Source organism: Anomalospiza imberbis, chromosome 1 (assembly GCF_031753505.1).
Source record: "Anomalospiza imberbis isolate Cuckoo-Finch-1a 21T00152 chromosome 1, ASM3175350v1, whole genome shotgun sequence".
Classification (NCBI taxonomy): domain Eukaryota; kingdom Metazoa; phylum Chordata; class Aves; order Passeriformes; family Viduidae; genus Anomalospiza; species Anomalospiza imberbis.
Window position 1 is genome coordinate 69,993,714 of NC_089681.1, and position 23,437 is coordinate 70,017,150.

The 23,437-nt window shown below is 40.0% G+C and overlaps 1 protein-coding gene across 22 annotated transcripts in view; it reads right to left on the reverse strand.

Moving 5' to 3' along the window:
• Positions 1–23,437, reverse strand: part of IKZF1 (IKAROS family zinc finger 1) — a 108,040-nt gene that overhangs the window by 56,928 nt on the left and 27,675 nt on the right. The window contains exon 2 of one of the 22 annotated variants that reach the window (XM_068196150.1): positions 12,326–12,394. The exons of 18 other annotated variants lie outside the window; for them this stretch is intronic. The gene's annotated coding sequence lies outside the window, so the exon portion shown is untranslated. Of the gene's footprint in view, positions 1–10,922; positions 11,437–11,756; positions 11,858–12,004; positions 12,249–12,325; positions 12,395–23,437 lie in introns of those variants that run through there. 3 more of the 22 variants (XM_068196160.1, XM_068196139.1, XM_068196132.1) reach the window with 3 other exon arrangements.

Below are 23,437 nucleotides of genomic sequence, written 5' to 3' on the forward strand. Positions count from 1 at the left end.
CAGAGCAGCAGCTCCAGGCTTTGGCCCCTTGCTCGCCTGGGAGCCCTTCCCTCAGATCGCACCAGCCTGGCGCTGTGCGGGGCAGAAGTACAGCTCCCGAAAATAGCGAAACAAGCCCAGGAGGGAGAAGGAACCCGTGCCTTCCTGTTTTGCTGACAGATGGCTGGCTCCACGGCATGGTAAGCGATACCAGGAAGCTCCTGCCCTCTGCTTGCGACACACCATCTTCCGAGGAGCCAGCGACCAGTGACCACAAGCACCAGGGAGAAGTCTGTGGAGTTAGTGGGGTAGAAACAAAACTCAGGTTCTCAATCAGAAGGGGACCCTGCAGGTCCCATGGCTTGAGTGCTGGCTGGCTACAGACAGCTGGTGGCCCCTTGGATAACAGATGTGCTGCTGAAGCAGGTAGTCCCATCACAACTTGGTCCCCACCTTGAAGTATGGCATGAGCAGCTGAGGTAGCCTCAGATGGGGAGGGGACAAAGAGCCTACACACTCTTTGTTCAGCCATGGAATGTTAGGTCACATTTTCACCTGCTGCAGCTGGCTCCACATCCTAGCAAGCAGAGAAGCTGCTCTTTGCTGTTCCTTGTAACTGAGATGCTTGCAGGCTTGTCAAGCCTGCTTTCTGGAATTAAACAAGCATTTTCTTGAGGGATGGAAGCAGAGGAGGATGTAGTTCGAATTCCTGGGAAAGGGTTCAACTTTATCCTAACCTTCTTAGCCCAATTTCCATTATTATTCTTTTCCCAAAAACAAGATCTTCAACCTGCTCTCCAAAAATTTGCAGTGAGAAAGTAACAGCTATTATTGTATTTAATAATTTCATAAATCTAATGGTCTACTCACTTGCTTCTGCATGTCAACAGTATATCTCAGATCCAATATATTGCTGCCCCCCACCTTCCAACATACAAATCCCAGCTTTCCTCACCAGGCCCATGCTAGAATTGCAAAAAGAGAGTGTGTAGGCTGCAGGGCTACAGACAGATAGGATATTGAACAGATTATGGTCTAGGCAATTTGCAAAAAACATTTGGTATTCTTACAGAGCATTCTGGCTGTTGCACATGTACCATAACAGTGCTTAATATCCAATAATGCTCTGTCTTGCTTTATTCTGCACCTAAACTTTAATTCCAGACAAGCAATTTGTTTATCGTCTATATATAGTTCTCAGAAATTACTACAGCTATGCAAAATGCAAAAAACTACCTTCCACTCAACAATTTGCATCAGTTCCTATGGGACTGAAGAGCTTTCAATAGGTCCCTTTTTATTGAAATAGTCAGTGGGAAAAGCAGCTTCTCTTGCTGGAGGGAAAACCCTATAATTATAGCCTGCTCAGTTACTGGAGGCATGGTGTATTTACAGCAAGTGGTAAGGTACAAGTGCCTTACTTTTACTGCAAGTATGACTGAACACAAAGGAAGAAAAAAAGAAATGGGAGTGCATTTTACTACTGCCTTCTAGGGTCACCCAGCTATTAATCTGTAGATTACTTTACATTTTTCCAGAGGACGGTGAACCATAACCAAGCAAGGAAACCACCCCAAGAATATACCCACCAGAAAGGAGTCACACTCAGAAAGGGCCCTTTGTTCTCACTGCACCTGCCTTCTTGCTCTTGCTGGGGCTTCAGCAGGACTGGGAATGCCAAGGGGAGGAGGTGCAAAGAAGAAAGTTTTTTCTAGTTTTGTATTCCTGAATTTTCTGGCCTTTCTCATGACAAGCCTTACACTCAGTATTTCTGCAACTTATGCCACACACTTGTCAGCTGTACTCCTTCCTGCCTCTTGCTGTCATCTGTTGGAAAACACTTCCCAATGGAGAAGTCCCATTTCCTGATTTCTTATATGAAGAGCTAAACTACAGGGCTGACTTTTTTGTTTGTTTGTTTTCAATTGAAATAAACTAGAGTACAGTTTTGTGTGGGTTTTTTTTTGTTTTTTTGTTTTTTTTTTTAGTGGAATAGTCTTAGCTTGCTTTCTTTGAGGTTGGATGACTGACTGCCTGTCCTGAAACACACACCCTTAGGTCTCACACTGATTGCATCAGGGTTTGTCCTTGAATTAGGTGACTTTAAGACATTCGGCAAAGCTGATCCATTTTGCAGGGATGAAACACTGAAAGGAAATAGAGCTGGTGGAAAAGTGATGATGGAAAGATTTTGTTTCCTTCCCAATAAGTACTTAGAATAATTAAGCGCAGTTCCTAAATGTAGATTTAGATCCACAAGCACTACACAAATTTATAAAAGCAGAAAAATAAAATAACTTTGAAAAATCCTCAAGGGTGTTTGAATCCCTCCCAGAGGAAGATTGTACTCTTATTGTATCTAGTAAATACTAATGAAATCCCAGCTAACTTCAGCTTAGGCCCTGTATCAGCAAAGAATATAGGACAGGACATCTGGTACCCCATCTCAGTTCTGCAATTGGCCATGTGTAGGTTTTGGCTCTGTGTCTGTTAAAAGACACCAGACTTGAGCATAACAGGTCTTGGGCTAAATTTTAAGTGCTAAGAGTAGAATTTACTCTTTTGCCTTTGGTATGGTACATCTATGAATAGGAAACCATGCCTTGATTTTTTTTTCTTTGCTCTAGAATCAGCAGAAGCAAGAATTGTCACTCTCTGGAAAATAAGAGATCTTATGTATAGATATGAGAATTTGCACTAAAGCATCTATTTGTTATCCATTTGTAAATCAATAAACCTTTATAATGATTTATATAAAGTAACAATGTTTTAGAAATGTTTGTGAAATAAAACCCTAAAATTATGGTCTGTTTCAGTTTGGCAGGAAAAAGATGTTTTTTAATTTTTCACTGTTTAATTTTACCCATTAATCAAATTTGTCACTAGCATAAGAAATGTGTATGGCTTCACTGTCTTCAATGCAGTCACATCTCTTTAGGTTTTCAGCTAATTTAAGAGCCTGAAGTTAGAAATCAAAAGCTGGGTGGGCACCTGACTGAAGCAATCTTGCTCTCAAGTGCTGAACCTGTCTCGCTCTCATTTACAGCAGGAAAGGGATTAGCACCCAGGTGATAGTAGATAATTCTTCTGTTTAGGAATACAAATAGCTTCAAAGTTTGTCCCCTTATTACAAGAGCTGCAAAACAGATAAAATTCCTTTCAAAATAGATAAAATTATTTCTTCAAGGCTGTTCAGGTAAGGAACTCTAACCTGTATGCTTTCCTCTTCAGACTATGAATACCAGATTCAGAGATGAAGCTACTACAATCCTTTGGAAAAAGAATCAAAATACTGCAATTTTAAATTACCTGATAATCAACAGACAACCCTTCTAAAAGGTTATATTGATTTTGTTTTAAATAAGGAAGCATCTAAGTGGCCATGATCACACAAAAATTTTGGATTAAAGTTAGTCAGCATTTGCCCTGAAGAAAATTTACATGTAATGAATTTCCCTCCTTGCAACTCTCTATACAATATAACTTATTCTATGTCTCAATATCAAAATACACCCCATGAATCACTGGAGGTACTGCTCCATTTATACCTAATGTAAATTACACTCAGAAGTGGATTTAGGACCTTTTAGGTGTAAATAGGAAGAAGTCATTGTAAAGTCAAGATTTTCCAATCTTTCAGAATACAGCAAATTAGTTATTGGCAAATCCTGGTTTATTATTTTGTATCCCAGCAAATTCAACAGTAAACCTTCTTGTCAAGAAAATGAATGCTTAGCATTTATACAAGGCTTCATCAATTGATATAAAGCATGTGTAAGCATGTCAGTCCTTCTACAACCCTGCTCTCTTAGGATACTAAAAGATCCCAAGATTGGGCCATTGATGTGATTCAATGGAATGACCTAATCCAATGCCAAAGTCCCGAGCTCCATGTGTACTGACTTCTCTGGGACATGATGTGCTCCACATTCAGCACAATGGAACCTCATGGTAAGGAAAATAAATCACAAATGCTGATATTTGTGGAGCCCCTTTGGTCTTACACCAGCACACCTAAACTCAGAGCTGTCTTTCCATCTACAGAGAGCTCTACCTCTGGCACTGTGAAGACTCCACAAACGTACACCACATCCAGCTGCATGTTTTCTGACAGTTCTTAGGTGTAGCCATGCTGAGCAGACAGAAAGGTGCCTGAAGGAACACTTCTGTCTTGAGTGTAGCCCACAGGGGCAGGTACACTTCCATGAAACCTCAAAGCAGAAAATAAGCACTCGCGAAGACTTGAGGGGAGGGGAAATAAACTTTCTACGAGGGACCTGGTGCTATGCAGGTGCTCTTGCAAATATAAAAAGTGAGTGGAACATGCATTCCTCAGTGGTGACAACACTGGGTTGAGTGTGAAAAAGAAGCAAAGAGAAGAACCCCAGCTTTTCTTCCACAGCCACCTTGGGGAAAGGCCCGACTGTGCAACCCCCACTTCTGTAAGCAGCCCCATGGCAGGAAAGGGACCACTCACACTGGTCACTGTAGCAGCTGGCTCTGATGGAGCGCTGGTGTATGAGCACGTCTCATGCCTGTGGTCTCTGACATGTGTCATTGGCTCCTCACCACACAGGCTTCAACTTTAGCAAACTAAAACTCCAAACCAACAACCAAAACCATAAAACCCCAATCTGCTTTAAAACCTACATTAAAGTGAAGGTCCTAAAATGGGTCCTAGATTCAACCACTCAAGTCACCTAATGATAAATTTAATAAATAAATTAATAAAGAAAAAGGAGGTTGCAGCCCAAAAACCACAGAAAACTCCTATAGCCCTTAACATACCTGACAGGAGAATCTGCAGATTAAAAACATGTTAGGAGTGGTATCATCATATATGTCTCATCAATCTTTTGGGGTTTAAGCTGGGAGCTGCATCTACCTGCAGAACAATAGTACAGCTGCATTTCTAATTGCATCAGAGGGTCTCAACCTAATGGAAAAAAGCCTCTTGTATCGATGGAAGTCATGGAACATAGGGCAACAACCAAGAGAAGAGGTGAATAAAGACACCTTTGTAAAAGGATTTAACGTTTTCTTAATTTTAAACCAAAGATACTATATATATATATATTTATAAATATATATAAACAGGCTTGCAACTTCATGTACAAATGTGCTAAATATGGTTAAATATGCAACAGGAAGACTGTTAAACATGGAAAGAAGGTACTCAGTATTGTATAACCAATCTTCAAATACTTGAAGAAAACTGCTAGAATTCTACAAACTCATTTTAATTAAAAGCATTCAATATCTCAGCAAGCAGCTGATAATTAGCTTTATTATTGTAATTTAATATGCTACACTTCACAATCTCTGTGAATGACTCTACTTTAGAACCATTTTAATTCTATTTTTAATTTCCGCCTCATCACACAGCTCAATGTAAATAATAACTGCCAAGGTGAGGGGTGGTCCTTTCTGAAAACTGAGAGTCATAATGAGCACTTCAATGTCCTTCTATTTTTGTTCAAAAAAACAAAACAAATACTTCCAGGTCTTTTAAAGGACTGCATTAAAACAGAAAAAAGGTTAAAACTAAGTGGATCGATTTCTTTCCGTCTGCACTAATTCTGTATTCAGCATTTTCTACATAGTCATGGGAGATGTTTAGTTTATTCACTCATTTCTCTATCCCTACCTAGTGTAAATGCTGGTTAACTACACGAATTGACAATACAATTATGAGCATACAGTGAAATTTCAATGGAGAGCTCCTGTCTGCAAAATGAAGGAAGCACTGTAATTCAACACAGAAGATTAAGAAAAAACTCTGCTAACAGTGCAGATGTGAAACATTTAAATGTCTGGCACATGTAAAATTAATTTCTGTGTAAGGGAACAATTGTGAAGGTGTAAAAAAAGTTGTCTCAAAGATTCTACATAATTCTCAGTTCTTTGGGAATTCTCTTTTCAAATCACTGACGAATGATAAAAAGTGCATCTTGTATCATATATGTGTTTTCCATATATGTTCTTCCTAGCATTTTCTCTGCTTGAGCTATATTCATGTAACAATTAATTGCTAAAGGAGATAATAAAAAATCCATTCTTTTATTGACTTTGAGTGCAAATTACTGGACTTGATACCATTGCAAATGTGAAAAAGGTTCTTCCTTCAAGTTTTTGAATTGCAATCAGAGCAATTATAAATTGTTTCCACAATATGAGAAAAATATGAAGGTAATTTTCCTAATTAAGGGCAAGTTTTATTAACTCATTAAACCCTGTCACCTTTATTCACTAAAAATCAAGCAGAAAAGTTGAATAAATTCAGCAGGACAAAGAAAACGCACACACTTCCATCTTATGAATAAACCGACTACAAAAGGTGAAGGGTGTAAATTAAGGCACTCAATCTAAGAACACAGCATATTCTCAAGTGGCCAAATAGAGCTCTTGGATATTCTACCAGAGCTCTCTCTCAAGGGGAGGTAAGCAGCAGACGAAGAACTGCACTTTTTGTATATATCGATTTATCTGATTTAAAAAGCGTAGGATGTCCTCACCACAGTGTATCTAAATATGCAATAGAGAGAACATAAAAGCACCTCTTTATGTCGAGAACTGCTATTGCCAAGTATACTCTACAATATATCAGTAGTCAATTTGTCCGAATTACAGGTTTCAGTATGCTTCATGGTCAGTGTGCTTCATGACCACAGAGTTGCTTCCTAATTTCACTTCAAACTGTTCAGGATGTTTCAGATTATTAAAGGACATTACCAGCCTGAATAAGCATATTAGTGATTGGTGTGATTTTTTTTTTTTTTACCCTTAAATAAACCTAAAAATAACTCCTAAAATTAAAGTAAATTAGCAAGCTCCTCCACACTATATATTTTAATTAATTCACTCTGCTTTTGCAAATATTCTTGGTCCAATCCACTATGGTCAATTCCAGCTTTATACTGCAATTGCTCTGCTGTTCTCAGTGAGTTGAAACAAGCAGAAAAATGAAGAAATTCAGAGGAGAATCTGATCTCTCTTGCAGAGTAAGCTTCTCTTTCACTGAGAAAGCTAGAACAAGTGGGATCAGAAGAAGAAATATACATCTTTCACATAAAATAAGCAAAATAAGCAAGAGAAGTGGACAGTTCCCATGGCTTAAAAATACAATGATTTCAGTGTGACTGCTCATCCAAACCTGCAGTCTGAATGGCCTTTGGAAGCATTTGCACAGGAAGCATGAGTGTGCCATGCAGTTTCCAAACCTGCATGGTTCTATCCCCAAGAATTTGCAATGGTACAAATAAAGCTGAGAACATGCATGTATTTTTCAGAACTGGGACCTACTTTTGCAGCCACCACAGTGTTGGTGGCAAACTGCTTAGTGCAAAAACGCCCTGCTCTCTTCTTGTTCACCACCTTAAAGCATGGAGGAAGCTGTGTTCTGAAGGAGAAGGGTGAGGCAGAAGTTGTCGGGTTTTTAATAAAGATGCACTGCAACATACCTTAAGGGGTAAACATAATTCTGTTTAAATTTAGGGAGCAAACAAAGCTACTGCTGAGTCATAGTAAGGTTTATGTATAGATTGATAAAGGGACAACAAGCCACAGTTGACCTTGGAAGAAGGGAGTTTTCCAGCTGAAGTGAGTCCACTTTGCTGGACAGCCATTGCAGAGAGAAAACTCCTGCAGCTACTCTGGATGAGTGGAAGTTATTTAAAGTAGCCACCTGTTTAAAAAAATGCCAAAAAGCTGACAAGACTGAGGCTGTCTTCATTGCCTCATATGGCATTCACACTCATCTTTAAATGCTTTTCCACTCCAGTGTCAGGTGGGGGGAGCAAAAATAATCTTTGGATTACAGAAATAATATCAGTGAAAGAATAGGCCTTTCCTCTTTTGACTTTTGCATTGAGTTGCAAGCATTTAAAAAAGCTTACCAAAGAATTATAGTCCCAGAAAACACTGATGACAGTCCTTATCTTCCACTTCTCAACTGGTATAATGTATTCCCAGTGTTCCTTCTTTCTGAGTAATTTTATACTTGCTAGAAAAGTGGTGTTTGTCACTTGGGAGGGGAATTCCGGGGGAGCCAGCAATGCATCCTGCTTTACTCTCATAAGGATGACAACATTTTCCAAAGATTCCATTATTGCTACACTAAATTCTACTATTTTATTATGATTTTTTGGTCTAATTCTATTACTTTTAATAATAGTAGAAAGTAATGACTGATCAAAATGTAATGAAGTACATATGTGAATCTTGACCAAAAAACAAAAATTACTATGGATCCAGCTTTTCTTGCACATAAAACAGGAGAAAAAAAATCCCACAAGCCTTCAATGGAAGTTTTTCCTGACAAAAAGCCACACAATTAGGCTGTAATCCATGACTTTCGATATCTTCTGGACTTTTTAAGAGAACATTGCCAATAATGATCTGCCAGAGCAGCATACGATTCATTATGCCCTTGCTTTTTGTTACTGAAATACAGACTGGACCCATTTCCTTGTTTTCTGCAAAATTGTGGTGTTAATATAAGAAGTACCTTAGCTCAAATAAAATATGTCTGGAAATGTTTTTGGCTTCATTTTGGAGTTATCCAATTTTAATGATGAGAAAGAAGTTTTGCATTGTTGTAAAACTCCATGGATTGGTTATCCAGTTACATTTCTGCATTGCTATGCAGTGGAAGCGGCAAGCAGACCAGGTTTTTGGTATTAAGGTCCACAAGGGATAGGAAAACTGCTACAGTAATGCTGAGATGGAGACTATTGCATTTTTTAATAGTACGCTGAATGCAACACAAATGACAAAGTTGTTGTTCATGGAGGGAGTACCAGCAGCTGGGAGCTGGGGTGGAAAGTCAGAGGTATATGACAAGCTTGTCTCTCTAATGCAACTCAGGAGTATGGGACCTACTGAAAACACACCAAGCCACTTTTCTCACTTGTAGTTAAGTAGCCACCCTGAGAAATACTCAGCTGGGATAAAGGATGCCCATAGGATCAGTGCCTAAGTTTCTACAGTTACTGGGGGCATGAAGGGCAAAGAGTTTTCTGCCCTGTCGTCCCATCATTACATTGGCCCAGAGATATTAGTGATTCCTCTTCAAATACTATGGTCCATCACTCCTTTCTGACTGAATCAAGACAGTCAGTACAATTCCATACTATGCTTCTGTGTTCCTGTCATTTCCCCTGGAAGCCATACCCAGTAGGTAGACGACTCTTGCAAGGATCAGTGCATTAGGTTTGAGGTCCTGGATGCTGGGGATGTCCAGCATTGGACTTCCATTGACTTTAGTCTGGTCAGTCTTATCACTCAGTGGGTAAACTTGATTTCTCCTTGGCTTTTATCTTAAATTTACCATATAATTAGGGATATAATTTCTATTTATATTTTTTCATAAACTTGTGATATATTATGTTCTGATTTTCACCTACTTTACTCAAAAAAAAAAAAAAAAACCCTAAGAAAAATAAGAAAAAGAACACATGGGTAGTCACCAATACTAAGATTTGTGAGAAAATCTTTAAGGCTGGAAGCAAGTCTGGGATAATAGAAACATGAACTACATAAAGTGCAGAGCTCTGCAGTATTTTGAACACTTCCCCCCCGCAGTTCTGCTACAGACAGCTATCATAAGGACATGAACTGTTTTAAGAGTCCTTGGTTTTGCACACGGTCTGTACTTGGTTTCTCATGTCTTCAGGCTTCAGTTTCAAAGGCTTTGACAGAGAAGAAGGCACACAGCCATGTAACTAAATCTTGGTAAAGTTTTGCTAAAGATTGAGGGGGTGGGGACAAAAGGCACTCTAAGTAGTGTATCTTGTGGTTTTTATTCAGTTTCTTGACCAACATGAGTTAAAATCAAAGCAGACCATGCCAATGTTAGAAAGAAGTCTATGCATGAGAGCAACGAATACTTTTAGAAAAGAGACATAGAATCAACTACAGTATTGACTGTTATATTAACCCATGAACAGGGAATTTTCATGGTAACATGGTCAAATCCATTCGCACATTTTGGACTTACATTTTCCCTCAGTAACGAAGAGAACAAAGAATAAACAAAGTTACCTAAATGCAAAAATTTTGTTTGGAAAATTCAGAAGCTAAAGGCATTGCATCCTTCATTTTTCTATTTCACTAAGGCTTCCAACACCTTAAACTATGCAATTCACTAGCAAGGTGAGAGAGCAGTGCCACAAGCCACTCTGAACGTGCCCCTGCTTAGCTGATTCAGATAAAGTATTTCCAAGTATTTGAAAGGAATTTTAGTACTTACTTCCAAATGCAACATATCAATATGCTTTTTCTTTACATTTCAATGATCATTTATAACATTTAACAGCGAGTCATAATCCACGGTACTGCAGAGTGCGTGTGAGTTACAACTGATGTGAGCAGTCAACTGAAACTAACAAAGCCTGTCTTTTAAAGGATTTGGACCTTACAATGCATTACAGCTTCGAATTTTAAAACTAAACTACTAAAGTCTAGAAAATGGGTTATTAATATGAATTCACAAAATATAACCAGGATTATATTCCAGTTTTATTTAATTTGGGTAAGGTTTGGACATCTGGACAGTAAATGTATATCAATGTAACCTTGGTAGCATCCAGATATCGGAAAGAAAAATACATAGCCAAGAAGCTCTAAATCCTAACTTCTAACCTCCACACAAAGTCCTTGAAAAAACTTCTTGCACTAAGATTTAGTGAAAGGAAAAAAAAAAAAAAGAAAAGGCAAAAGAAAGAAAGAAAAAGTAAAAAGAAATAACATTATATTCCTCTACAACAATTTCAGTACTTTAAGCCACTGGCCATACAGGTCTAAAAATTCTTCCATCCCACAAAACATCACTTTTTGAGATAATTTGCAATCATACACTACAAAATTTTCAGATACAGCATTATTAACTTTTAAAAATTTTGGAAGCAGAATGCTTTGAACAATGCCTGGCAGTGTTACCATACCTTCTAAACCAAGGTAGAAAAGCAATCCAAGAAGTAATCAGGTTTCTTGAAGCACAAAATTAAAAGTTTCCTTAGAATTGACTGCTGCAGTGGCAACTCATTTCTTCACACACACATTTTCTAACTAAGCACATCTTCTTTAGCAACGACAGCAGAGCGAAACTGTCCCTTCACCAAGAGGGCAACTTTGCGGAGCAGGGTGAAAAAAACCCTCCAGCTGTGACAGGCTGTATGGCAAGGAGGAAAACTTCTAGTGCCACCGCTATTCGGAAGTCAGCAACTCCTCCAATGCCGTTCCCCTCAAGCGCATTTGGGCTGGTAATTTTACAATTTCCTAATAGTTTTTACCACCTCCGTACCTGCCTCCCCTCTGAAAACTACAGGCTCAAGAACTCGGAACGCGGGCTTTGACTGAACCTGAGTGCTGTAGCTGACTCGAGGAGAACACAGACCAATCCGCATTTGAATCAATGAATACCCCTTCTCGGCCAGCTCCTCATGACTACTCATCTCTGAAATTTTAAGGAAGCACTCTAAAACGCCTGGATTACACCCGAGCTCTACGTTCGGCTCAATGTTTTCAATTAAAAAAAAAAAGCGTATGGGACGGGGAGAAGGGGAAGAAAGGGATGGGATGGGATTGGATGGGACGAGATGGGATGGGATGACCGGGCTCCGCAGTCTCCCACTTAACGCGCCCGGCAACTTCTCCACGGCAGCACCGGCTCCGCGCGGCCCCTCCTCACCCGCGCACCGCAGCCGCCCGGGGCTGACGCCCCGCTCGCCCCGGTGGCTGGAGCTGGTGCCCGCCCGGGACCCCTCGCCCCGCGGTACCTGCTATGCCGGGGCCGGGGCAGGCGGCAGCTGCGGCGGCGGCTGGCGCCGCTCCATGTGCCGGCGCTGCCCCGCGGGCGGCGGCTCCGCGCCCGGTCCCTCCCCCGTCGCTCCAGCTCTTCTCCCGCCCTCCGCCCTGTGCGGCCGCCGCCCGCTCCGCACCCGCGCACGCCCCCGCCCCACCGATGCTTGGGACGGCGGCGGGCGAGCGGCGGTCCTCGGGACGGAGGGACATTTGCCTGCTTTACCTGTTACCGGGGCGCCCCGCCGGCCGTGCACAGCTGGAAGCGCGGGAGAGGGGCCGGGCTCCGCGCCTCCCCACGGACTCTCCCGGGGCCGGACTCATGCGGTGCCGGGACTCGGGTGTCCCCGCACGGCAGGCAGCTACCAGGCACAGCGATACGGCCGAGAGTCACAGGCCGTCAGCTGCAGAAATCCATTTCCCGAGCTAAGGGGTCAGATCATCCTTCTTTACTTCAACCTAGTCTTTCGCATCCCGTGAAAAACGCGTCCCGCGCTTTTTGTGAACTTGAATTCTGGTTCGCCGTATCAGAACTTAAGCAACTTACTTAAAATCGGTGGCAGAGACAGTAGCTGAAACCCAGACCTTACTCTTCAGTCCGGAGGGCACGGCAAACCTGATGGAAATTACTCCTGCTTAAGAATCAAGCGCATTTACACCCTGTGGAGGATGAGGATCTCATTTTTTGCTGGACTTCAGTTCCTCATCCTCAAGATGTGGATAACAAATACTTCCTTTCTCACATCCTACCTTTATCTTTGCTCTCATATGACAAAAGTTTAGGCATAGCTTTATGCATATGTATAATCTCATGGATTTAAAAAACAAAAAAAAAAAAGCTAAGCAAGTAGGCATTGGAAAGATCAGGAGCTTAGAATGTAAGTTTTTTGAAACAGAAACTGTTTACTACTTCCTAAAAGTTTGTACTATAGAACAAAATTAGGTCTCTGAGGGTAAGTTGGAATTTTTTTTTAGAACAAAAATGATAAGACAGTACCCGGGGATTTATTTCAGGCTCTCCTTCCCTCAGAGAAGCTCTGCAGATGTGACTGCTTTGTGCTTCACAAACTGGGATAGTATCTGGGTATGCGTGAGATGAGCCACTAGTGAGACCTGGTGCTTCTCCATTTTTTGATTTTTCACACTGCATCTTTAAAGACATGCAGAACCCTCATTTTATTGTAATTTATAAGTAGACTTTATGGATCTGATAGGGTTGAAACTCAGAGGCAAATTCTCATATTTATTCCAGAAGAACCCCATGTCTTTCAGCAGGTTTGCATACAGGGAATCAAGGACATTTGATGAGTAGAACACCTGTCACTCCCAGGTAGTAAAAAGAAAAGGGATTTACAAAAGATCCACAAAAAGGTGCCACCATGTGCCTTGCAGTTAGTACTTTTCTCCAGCAAATCACAAAGAGCTCATACTCAGCAGGACCGGGAATACAGGCTGGAAGAGCTTCACCAGACACCTTCAAAAGCAGAAGCTGGTTAACTCAAGGGAACTCAGCAACTTTCCACAGATATGTGCGTTTGGATATTTCAAAGTAGAAGGACTGACACTCCACTGGGGAATGGCTCTTTCAGGAGCTGTTTGCTTCTCTCCTGTGCTCCAGCTGCCACAGGGCCCATGTGCTCCAGCACACCAAGGGGGAATTGATTTGGCATATATTTTTAAAGGCAGATTTTACACTGCACAAGCCCGGTCCCATTAAATACTTGACAGAGTTTTAAGGTCAAAATTGAATTGTTAGACATGTGTGAGCTAAGCCTGTTAAGGTCAAACCTTGTGAGATGTGATCTTCTGTTATTCACTGTGTTTAGGTTTGTTAACAGCTCGTAGGAGCTCTCTATACTCAGTAGATGTGAAAAATCCTTTCACCACTGGTACCCTGGAGAGTGACCAGCAGCACAGCCACTGCAGCGCTGAGCTCACTGGTTCCAGGCTGCTCTCAGGTACAGCAAGCTCCTTGCTGGGAGAGCAGCAATGGCCAGTGTGAAGAGATGTTCACTGTCCCAGTGATGTGCCCCAAGTCCAGAGCTGCTTCAAACAGATCTGTTAAGGGATAGTTGCAGATACATACTCAGGTACTTCCCTGAGGAGTCAGATTCTACAATCTTTCTCTTGCGGTATTTCCAGTGACATTACCGGGAATTCAGGATAAGCCAAAGTGGGCTGTAAAGGGAGAGCAATGTAGAGAGAAACAAACAAACAAACAAACAAAAACTCAAAAAAAACCCAACCAAAAAAAACCCCAAAGAGTGGCCTTAGTGACATCTAATTCCCTGCCAGCTAAATCTTATGGCAGATGATATCTGCCATTCTGCCAAAGAGGCTTTTCCATTGCTAGATTTATTGTGGGAAGCATCTAACAAGACTGCACAATGAATGGTTTCTTTCAGATTTATTTTTAAATACAAATAGTAATTTGTATTGCAGGAGCTACTATGTTTCTACTGCTGTGTATTACCACTTCTCATTTATTGCTTTCCAGCAGCAGTCTTACCAACCTGAATCCTCAAAATGGACAGCATACCACATTCATGCTGCTTCAGTCCATTACTGGGCAGGTGCTGATGATTAAATATAAAAGTACAATAGGAAAGATTTGCAAATTGAGAATCAATAAAAAAGTGTTAAGCACAGAGCATGCATATCAGGGGCAACGGCTGGAGTGTGCCAGGCAGGTGTTTCTCTTGGCTTTCTGTCACAAAATTTTTATTTTAGTTCTAATTATTCAGAGGGTTTGCTTGTGGGATCCTGAACTGGTTGGGTGAGAAGTTCTCATTCGGTTTGGAATACAGAAGTTCTGATCAAGATGAAGATAGTGAAGATTTATCAGAAGCGTGATGAATTTTCAGAGGTTCAAAAGGGTAATGGATGTTGTATTCTACAGCCAGAAATCTCCCATGAACCATGCTTTCTACTATAATGCTAAGTGTGACCAGCTCATTACACAATCCTTATCATAGCTACTTCCCTCACCCTGAGAAATCCCCCACTGGACTATTTTGTCTCAGAGGGCTCTTCATTGTTTGGAGTGCCAGAAATGCTTAAAAAATATCATGGACCTCACACTAAATAGTTGATTGACAGGTATTTGAATATTACTTAGGAAATACAGATCACTCCTTCAATTGCATATAATGTCTAACATTTAATAGACTTTTGTTTAGAATCTTTGATACATTAAACTGTAGTCTCAGATTTTTAGCTTTCAGCAAAGCTCTAATGCTTTTACCTCAAAAGCATCCCAAAATTCCACGTAGTCCTCTCCTTACACATTGCTGGAAATACCACCTGTGCTACGGACATATAAATAGAAAACATCCCCACCAAGATCTTCTTTCTTTCCCATCAATCTGTTAATGTAATTTTCCTCTCTGCCTTGTTTTGCTGACTCCTCAGGCACTGCTACAACATACTTACTCACCTTTCTCCCAATTTATGCTGGCTTCCCACTGTCTTTTACTTGATCTCTCCCATAATTCAAGTATCTCATTTATGTATAAGCATTTCAGGCTTTTTTTTTCCCACATAACTTCTTTCACCAACTGACCTCCCTGAACTTAACTACAAGTCCCTTTCTCTCTCCAGGCTGTGTATTTTTCCACTAATTTCTACCCTTCTACTGTTAGGCACCTGTGTAAGATTTGAAAGCCCCTCTTGTATGGTTTTCTGTACCTCAGCCTTTCCACTCTTTCTTTGTGAGCTGCTTGCTGAGAGGCCAGAGAATCTCTTAGTGCCTTACAGACACTAACACAAACATGAGATAAATAATTGCTGTAACAATGCAAGGAAACGTGGATGACATGGTCAGCTATGTGAGATTTTAATCTGTATGTAGGCGAAAGAAGGGAATAACAGTGTGTCATCAGTGGTTTTATTAACTTCTTTCCTTTTTAGGAATAGTGCATGGGTAAAGAAGGGGGTTTGTTTGTGGATTTTTTGTTTGTTTTCTTGGTTTTTTTTTAATGTAGAAGAACGTTTTGTAGTAAGGAAATGTAATAGGCTGAATATGACTACAGACACTTCTGGCAGCAAGGAGAGGTGCATATTGTATGACTGTTGACTGACTGATGTGTAACCATGAAGTTGAATCGCAGTTGCTGTTCAGCAAGGAGAATCTCAAGTTTTCACGCATTTACAATTCTAGTGTAATCAAACACTCTGGTTATAGGTGTGCATATGCACACATCCATGTACAAAACACTTAGGAGGGGGCATACCAGAGGCATCATCAGTCCCACACATTCTATCATATCACTGTTTGAAAAGCAACCCTTTTAAAACTTCCTGCTCATAGCTGCATCTGGACCAAAGCTAAGAGCAAATTCAGGAAAAATTCAGGAAGTCTCATTCACATCCAGCTTGTTATTGCCTTGTTTTACTGATTGATCTCTGGCATTTGAACTCAGATGGCTTTGGTAACCTGAAGAATCTGTTGGAATAACAATTGGCCCTTGGGTCTACCTACAGGACAAGTATGATGAAGAGCCACACCACCACTCCATTTCATAGGATAGACACACTCTAGTTATTGCTGTTTATCTTTAGGCAGTGCACAGAGGCGATAAATAACAGGTGTCACTTTATCACAAGCTTTTGTCTTCTCAGGCAACATGAATTGCCGAGTCTGTTGAGCAAGACGGGGCATTCTTGATCACAGGCTAATCAGTTTTGTCAGGGACTTGGTTACATACAGCAATACCTTGCTGTCAAGGGAAGAGAGCAGGACACAGTTTCCTTCTACAATAGGAAAGTTCTGCTACACAAGACTAAGACACTACTGTCACCAACAGCACCCTCAGCTAGGATAAAACTAGACTTCAAGGAACGACACTTTTTGCTTCGAAGACTACCCAGCAATGACTGTGCATATAAAATTACAGCACGTAGGATTTATTCTAATGTAACTGAAACCAATACTCAGTCTCTCTGTTTTGAAATACCCCCTATGGCCTATGGAAAAAAATTTGCTGCTTCAGCTATTTTAAATGAAAAATTTAGTTTATGCTTCTTTTTTTGCAACTACCTTTACATAGAACATACATAAAATTCAACTTTCATTTACATCTGAAGACAGCTACTGAAGTCCAATAATTAATCTAGATTTCTAACAAAACTAAGAACAGAAATGCTGTGTTCAGAATTACAAATGTAAAATTATTTGGTATTTTTTTCTTAAAATACATCAAAACAGGACCTCAGTAATTTATGTAATAGTATGTATTTAGCAGTACATTTCTAGTGTGTATCCGCAAGGTTTCCAGAACTCTTTGATCAGACATGAGGGAAAAAAACATGCATTGTCCAACACGGGGCAAGAAAGACAATGAAGGGACTAGAACACCTCTCCTATGAGGAATGGCTGGGAGAGCTGGGGCTGTCCAGTCTGAAGAATAGACAGCCCAAAGGGATCTTAATTTATAAATACATGATGGGAGAAAAGGGAGAAGAAGCAGCCAGCTTCTCCTCAATGGTTCTCACTGATAGGACAAGAGACAATGGGTGAAGAAAATTTCACCTGAAAGCAAAAAAAGTACTTTTTTTACTCTGAGTGTGTTCAAACATTTGAACATGTTTACCAGAGAGGTTGTGGAGTCTCCATCTGAACAGATATTCAAAACCCATCTGGACTTGGCCTAGGTAACCTTCTCTGGCTGACCCTTCTTCAGCAGTGGGGGTGTATGAGGTGATCTAAAGAGCCTGGGATAAGAAAAAGGCAATCATCTGTTTTTCAGAGATCATTAAATAGATGTACAAATTTAAAAAGAAAAATGTTCTCTCCTGTTAATTCTTCTGTTACTAATCCCTTCCAAATTTGTACAGCTAAGGCTGTACTTCAGTTTAAATTTCTCAACTAATTTTCTTCTAAGAAAAGTGCGGTAAAAGTATTCTATACAAAAGGGGCTGAATTAAGAGGGTTTGTCACACACTTCCTTTGGTCATCCATTGCATCTGAGGATCAAAGTATTTGATTTGTGCCTTTTTTTGCAGTTTTTGGTGGTTTTTTTTTTTTTTTTTTGGTTTTTTTTTTTTTGTTTGTTTGTTTGTTTGTTTTTTTTAACATATATTACCTGGAAGTGTTAGAGCTTTACAGGTGAAGATCACAGTGTTTATGACTTATATACCCAAGCAGAGATGAAGATGTTCCTGACCCTAGTCAGATACTGGATCTATTCCAAGAACAGCATTGTTAATCAGGCATTTCTCCACTACTAGAGTTGTGTAAGGGCTGACTAATGTTTTTCTTGAGGAGCTACTGCCAAAATTAATCCTACATGAGAAGGTAGCTGGAAGTAGGAAAAAGATATAAGTCCATTTTTGCATGGCCTTAATCTTGACTTAATTAGGAAGACGTCAGAAATTTAGAATGGTAGTTGGTTGGCAAACGGACGCTTCACCTTCTTCCTCAACTACTCCTATGATTACCCCCTAAAAATTCATATGGACAGATAAAAATGCTTAAAAGTAGATATCTGGTGGATTTTTTGCTACAACTGCTGTAATTTCAGTGCTCTCTACTAAGAAACAGAAAGAAATGCAGAGCTGTGTTAATAAACTGATGTACTGATCATAGAGACGTGCTTTTTCGTTTTCTTTTAAATCCATCTTTTAAGGTCTCTTGTCTATTTTTTTCAAGTCACAAATCTCTAATGAAGTCAGATTAGAAAGGTTCAGAAGTATGTTACTCTCAATTTTCAGAAAGAGTAAACTATTAACAGCACTTCTAATATTTGAAGGATTGATTCAACATCACTGATCACAAAATCTTCAATAACAAATCCTAATTTTTAATGTCAATTTACTACTGATATATGTTTAGTGAAGATCTCTGAACAATTGCATTGCCTGCTGTTTCAACATTCAATTGTTTTATTTGATTATGTGAATCATATATGGTTGTTTCTGAACTGTCAAAAATTGCAAGAATATTCACCTTTTAGTGAATCTTGTACTCATTCTGTGACAGATTTGCTTTCACTGAACATTTGTATTAATACTGTTCAATTCAGCTTTATAAGAAGTACACTCATTTGGCCCTAGAAAAAAACACTGGTGTCTGTGAGGTCTGATATCTTCTACAGGCCCCACCTGGCTTAGGAGACTGTCCCTGTGCATAGTTAGTGATGAATTATAACTTCTGATACTTACTGCACTTATGTGTAGAGAAACAGTAAGTCTATCTTCATGCCTTTCTATTCCAATGTATTTCAATATAGCTGAGAGTGTACATCTCTCTGGATTACTTTATTTATAGTTAGTGATGGCAGGTATGTGGTCTGAGTGCCATTGTGGTATGAGTACCATTATGATCTCTATCGCTTGTTCAAAACCTATTTTATTTAACAGCGGTTAAGGTTTCTGTTAAGGAATCCAAGAGGGAGATGTCTTCTATTAATAACAGAGATACAGCAAGCTCTGGAGACCACAGCTGCATTCCAAGCACGAGGATTGGACAGTATTCACTGTGCAGTTTTAAGTGAACCATTCAGTCTCTTTGTACCACAGTTCCTTGGAGAAAATGGCAATGTTAACACTTCTTTATTTCACAAGGGTATTCAGAGAACACCATAAACATTTTGAGAATTTCAGAACGTGTGGTAAAAGAATCCATTATAAGGGTATGTCTGCAGGGCAGGCTGAACCTTCTCTGGTTCACATGGAGCTGCCCAGATGACAAGCCAGCTGTGAGCTTGTGATGGATTAACTTTGGCTGGCTTCCAGGTGTCCACCAAGCCAGTCCCTCACTCCCCTTCCTCAGTAGGACTGGGGGAGAAAATGCCATGAAAAAGGACATGGGTCAAGGTAAGAACCCAGAGCTCATTCACTGACTATGTTGATGGGGAAACAGACTCAGCTTGGGGAAATGAATTTATTTTATATCCAATTAACAACAGAGAAGAATAGGAAAAATAATAAACAAAAACAAAAAACCAAAACAAAACAAAAAACCCAAAACAAAACAAAACCAAAAAAACCCCAAAAAAACTAAAATCCACCTCCCTCCATCCCTTTCTTCCCAGGCTCAGCTTCACTCCTGATGCTTCTGTGTTCTTGCCCCTGAGTGGTGCAGAAGGTTGAGGAATGAAGTTTGTGGTCAGTTCATAACACTTCATTTTTGCTGCTCCTTTTTCATCACACTATTCCCCTGCTCCAGTGAGGAGTCCCTCCTATGGGAGGGACTTCATGTACTGCTCCAACATGGATCCTTCCCATGGGTTACAGTCTTTCAGGAGTGGATTATACCAGGTTCAGTACCCCATGGGGTCACAATTCCTGCCAGAAAACCTGCTCCAGTGTGTGCTCCTTTCCCTGGACTGCATTTCATATCCTGCCAGGAACCTGCTTCAGCATGAGCTCTCCAGGAGCAACTTCTCTGGGGCACATTCACCTGCTGTGGCATAGGGTCCTCTATGATCTTCAGGGTGGATAGCTGCTCCACTGAGATTCTCCATGGGCTTCAAGGCACAACCTGTTTTGCCATGGTCTTCTCCCTAGGCTGTTGGGGAAACTCTGCTCCAGCACTTCTCCCTAGGCTGTTGGGGAAACTCTGCTCCAGCACCTGGAGCACCTCCTCTTCCTTCTTCGCTGGTCTTGGTATTTGCTCCTTCTCTCACATTTGCTCACAGCTGCAGCACAGCTTTCTTACATGCATTTCCCCAGAGCTGCCACCAGCACTGCTGATGATCTTGGCTCTGTCTGGCTGGAACTGGATCTGTCTGACAAGGGGTAGCAGGTCACAGAAGGCATGCCTGCAGCTTCCCCTCCCTACTAATGCCGTGCTGATGGTACCTTGAAGATAGGAGCACAGCTGGCTGACTCCCAGTGTACAGCTGCTTACTCCAGTGGATGCACAGCAGAGGTAGGGAACATTGTATCTTTTCCCTTCATTCAGGTGCAGGGATGCCTGTTTGGCAGATATGCAATATTCTCCATCTGGGCTTCTAAAAAGCTGTAGTTCAGATTATTGTTGTTATTTGAATTACCTGAATGCAAATTTGAAATGCAGATGCCATTCATGGTCTAGGAATCCATCACGTGTGTGGCAGTGTGCAAACAGTTCATGACCTATATTTAGTCAGACAACAGATAACAAACAGCTACACACAGCTCAAGGAACTCAAGGAAGAGGTGAGATCCTATCAAGCAAATAAATAGGCCAGGGACTAAAGTGCAGCCTCACTTTAGTTGCTATCAGGTTTTGTATTATTTGTATAGTTTCTCTTATCCTACAGATAAAAACAGGTTCAAAGGAGAAAATTAATTATCTGGGGTAGAACATACAGACACATCCTTCCCAGCCCCGCAAGAAGAAAGTAATGATTTGAAAAGAGAATGAGCAGGCTGGAAAGAGTGGTCAGGGACTCGAGACTCTTCCAGAAGAAGTACAGTAAGTAAGTCTTAGATTAAACCGAAGATGGAGAGCCTAGAGTGGATAAAAACTCCCAAACCATGTGCTAAGGCAATGATGTTCCCAGAATTTTGAATGCACATGAACAGGAGAGGACAGGTTTGTCTCTAACAAGGGTGATACACAAGGTGATGAGAATTTAGACATGAATTTCAGTTACAGGCAAGTTTAGGAAGGGCCTCACGTGGGCAAAGCCGTGCTGGAAGGATCCACAGCTTTCAAGCCTATTCCTTATATAATATTCCTTATAATATTCCTTATAATAAAGGCTTCTTGAAGGGACAGTCACCTTATTTATTCAGGTCTGAAGCAACATGTATAGACATTGTAATTATGATGTTGATCGTGTTGAGAATACATACTAAGGGTGTAACAGTGACACCAAGTCTTTGTCCCATGCCTGTCCCTTCCCTGGGTGTGTCCTTTATAGAGGGCGCCTCAGGAGACTCAAGATGGAGATGGGTGATATTAGGGTGAAATTAACCATAAAGAAAACATTTAAATAAAAATGATTAAGCCAGTGTTAGAGCTATTATGGGACAGAAAAGAAATGTCAGAGAAAAAAAATGTGTACCATGACTGCCCCATTACACTATAATTAGTTTATCTTTGTATAATTTATGCTTAGCTCTATGTCAATTAATTCCAGACAGAAGAAGCCCCTGGCCTGCAGCAAGACTGAAAAAGAGAGGAGCCGTGGATAGCAAAGAATTTTTAAAGGAATTCTGTGAACTCAGATGTGTCCCATTTTTGGAAATTAAAAAATTAAATTTTTGTACAAGCTAATTGATATCAAACTAATCATACACTAGGCACTTAAATATCTTCAAACATCTATGCTTAGATTTCCAATTTTACCTCGGTACAGGTAAATACTTTTGGGAGGAATTTGGAGTATTTCTCACTGCTTATATTATATAATCAGTCTAGTGTCTCTTGATAGGCATCAGCTGAGTTTAATGAAAAGTATTATTTATCTCAAGGGAGGTGAACAATTATTATTTTTTTCTGGTTCTCTAACTCATTCTTCCCTTTAGAGACTAATAGTTGACTAAAAAAATAATCATTAAGAGAGTTCATGCTGTTAGAGGGAGATCTAGCCCAGTTATGTGACTTAATGACACAAACATCCAGTAATATGTATATATTGATGCCTTGAAGTGAATACCAGCATGTTTTGTCCTGCAAGGTAAATATTGATCAACATGTACAGTGTATTTTACCTTTGGATCAATATGCCTGTTTCTTCTTAAATCAATAAGTACTTATTCTTACATAGAGGAAAAGTTTGTCTCATAATTAGATAAAATTGGGTATATAGCAAATGAGAACATTTTTCTTGCTTAGCTCCAACAGTTGTAGGGCTCAGAGTTCTAAAAAAATAAAACTCAGACTGAACATGTAAAATGCTGCATATGAGGTTCAAAAAATACTATCACTCACATCTGCTGAGCCAGTATAATACACATCCACATATATGACCCAGTTTTTTAGTTGGAGAACAATGGTGCTTACTGAACTCAGCTGAAGCAGTCAGTATTCCACATTAATTTCTCTGCTTTTTTGTTATTTTTAACTTCTTGAAATATTTCTCTGTGTGTATGTTTAAACAACAGCTACAATTTTCCAGGGAATCCTGGGACCTCTTTTGTGATCTTCAAGCTCTGTGTCCTAGCTATTGCTTGCAATTGATAGTTGCAATGGGAAGCCTGACTTTGAAATATGAAAGGTGATGAGAATTTGATGATTTTGATTATTTCAGAACCACAGTATTTTCAGAATCTGGAATTTCATATTTTTCATCTATTTTAGAAATTCTTGTAGAAATCATTAACTACAAAAGCTTTTCCTGACGTTGTTGTTCTTGTAGTTGCCACTACAGGTTAATATTGGTTTAAAAAACCCAAAAAAACCCAAGAATAAAATCAAAACTCTCCACTCCCAAAAATAACTTGATTCCACACTTCAGTAAGGCAAAAAGGCAAGCTAGCCAGCTATGAAAGTGCTAGTTTGGTTTACTGTGAGATTTTTTCTTGTAGATCTCAGACTCAAAATGGTAATATTTCAAGGAAAAATTCATCAGGAAACAAAGAAAAGAATGCTATTGAAATGTACAAAATGGAACAAATTAATCCTCTTTATGGGTATTCTCTCAGTGCCTTCCCTTCCATGAAGAATTCAGAACATGAAGAAATATTAGAAACATTGTCATATTAAAAATTTTAAAAATAGAAAAGC